This window comes from Loxodonta africana, chromosome 10 (assembly GCF_030014295.1).
Source record: "Loxodonta africana isolate mLoxAfr1 chromosome 10, mLoxAfr1.hap2, whole genome shotgun sequence".
Classification (NCBI taxonomy): domain Eukaryota; kingdom Metazoa; phylum Chordata; class Mammalia; order Proboscidea; family Elephantidae; genus Loxodonta; species Loxodonta africana.
In genome coordinates this window covers 40,745,524-40,747,763 of record NC_087351.1, presented here as the reverse complement: position 1 = coordinate 40,747,763, position 2,240 = coordinate 40,745,524, and the positions used below count along the sequence as shown (strand labels likewise).

At 44.6% G+C, this 2,240-nt stretch overlaps 1 pseudogene; it reads left to right on the top strand.

The window, feature by feature from the left end:
* Nucleotides 1-266: 266 nt before the first annotated feature.
* LOC100660669 (Wilms tumor protein homolog) lies at nucleotides 267-1,380 on the top strand (annotated as a pseudogene).
* The last annotated feature ends 860 nt before the right edge of the window (nucleotides 1,381-2,240 follow it).

Genomic DNA, 2,240 nt, shown 5'->3' with positions numbered 1-2,240 from the left:
CTATAATTGGAGAAACAACAGCAAGCTAAGCATTAATAGATTTCATTGTTGAGCTGAGATTAAAACCAGTGTGAGGGCATCCTTATAGAATATCCTATAAACATTTCATGTTCTGAGGAGGTGGAAGGAATGCAACTAAAACAAACTGGAGTAGAGAAAAAGAAAAGACTTAAGTAGAATAAAATCACTGACTATCATATAGGTAACAGGTGACAGTCAATATTATTTAATACTGACGAAATAGAGAGTAAAAAGTTAAATAGTAAAAAACAATATTAAGGGCACTCAAAAAGGTATCAACATATCACAGTGAGCCAGTGCCCCTGGCTCAAGAACCATGGTGTTTGTTTTGGGGGAGAACAACTTTCTCCACGGAGGAGGCGACGGTTTTTATACATAACTTCCCACTGGGTCGGTGCAGAAGCCACATTCACCTTGGAAGATGATGGCAAAAATAAACTGGGAAGTGGCGGGAAGGATACACACGGTCACCTTCGACAGGACAGCCAGCTACGGCCACAAGCCCTCACATCGCACGCCGCACTTCCACAACCACTCCTTCAAGCACGAGGACCCCAGGAACCAGCAGAGCTCCCTGGGCAAACAAAGTACTCCTTGCCGCTTCCTGCCTACGGCTGCCAAACCCCCACCGACAGCTGGACAGGCAGCCAGGCCCTGCTGCTGAGGACGCCACACGGTAATGACAATTTATACCAAATGACCTCCCAGCTTGAATTCATGACCTGGAATCAGATGAATAAGAACTACATTAAAGGGAGTTGCTGCTGGGAGCTCCAGCTCAGTGAAATGACAGAAGGGCAGAGCAACCACCACGCGGGATACAAGAGTGATAACCATACCACACCCATCCTCTGCAGCGCCCAGTACAGAACACACACCCATGGCATCTTCAGGAGCATTCAGGACCTATGCCATCTGCCTGGAGTAGCACCGACTCTTGTCCAGGAGACATCTGAGACCAGTGAGAAACGCCCCTTCGTGCGTGCCTACCCTGGCTGCAACAAGAAATACTTAAAACTGTCCCACTTACAGACGCACAGCTGGAAGCATACTGGTGAGAAACCGTATCAGTGCGACTTCAAGGACTATGAGTGAAGGTTTTCCCTTCGGACCAGCTCAAAAGACACCAAAGGAGACACATAGGTGTGAAACCATTCCAGTGTAAAACTTGTCAGCCAAAGTTCTCCTGGTCCGACCACCTGAAGACCTACAAGGGGACTCATACAGGTAAAACTAGCAAAAAGCCCTTCAGCTGTAGGTGGCCCAGTTGTCAAAAAAAAGTTTGCCGGGCCAATTGAATTAGTTGGCCATTACAACATACACCAGAGAAAGGTGGTCAAACTCCAGCTGGCGCTTTAAGGGGTCCAACACAGGGATAGCTCTGTGTCCCAGGCAGGGCTGTATGTGAACTACTTTCAAATCAGACTTTAAAATCCCTCCTCACTGACCTCTCTTAGAAAGAATGACAGTTGATCTTCTTCATCCAACTTCCAAGACAAGATCCCTATACTATTGGATCCTTCCAGGTTTGCCCAGAGGCAGGTGTTTTCTGCTTTGCTGACTTTTAGTTGACTCACCAAGTGCTGATGAAGGGACTAATGATGTCCAGTTAGTTAAAAGCCCATCATCCTTAGGTTTGAATTTTCCTCTGTAAGAAGAGCCATTGTTGATAGGGTTCCCCCACCTTTTGCTTCTCTTTAGCATGCATTTTCACTAGGAATGGAGTCATTGTGCCATTTTCCATCATGGAATATTTATAAGCCAGGGCATTTGTATGTATCTGCTAGTGTAAACTTTGTCATGGTTTCCATTTACTCAGCAACAGTAAGCAATAAATCAGAGAGCAAGACATTTGGGGTGAGTCTCGTCCCACATTCCCGAGGTCAGGCAGGCTGCTAACCTGGAAGGTAGGATGTAGTTCTACCAGGCAACTTTTAAAACCCATGTGTTTCAAGCAGCTGAAAAAAGAATCAGAGCTAACCAGTACTTCTGCATGGAAATCTAAAAGAATCTTCCCATTTGGTTAATTCCATTTCATCATTAGCACAATGCTCTTAAGAAGCTGTGTTTGAAGATCTGAGATTCTGTTTTTGTGTTTTATTTTTGCCTTTTTTTGTGTTGTAATCATTTGGATCTTCAGATATGTACATATTCCTCATACAAATGAAATGGGATTCATTTTCATTATTTGGGGTGTCCTGGTTTTAAGTTTTGTCATG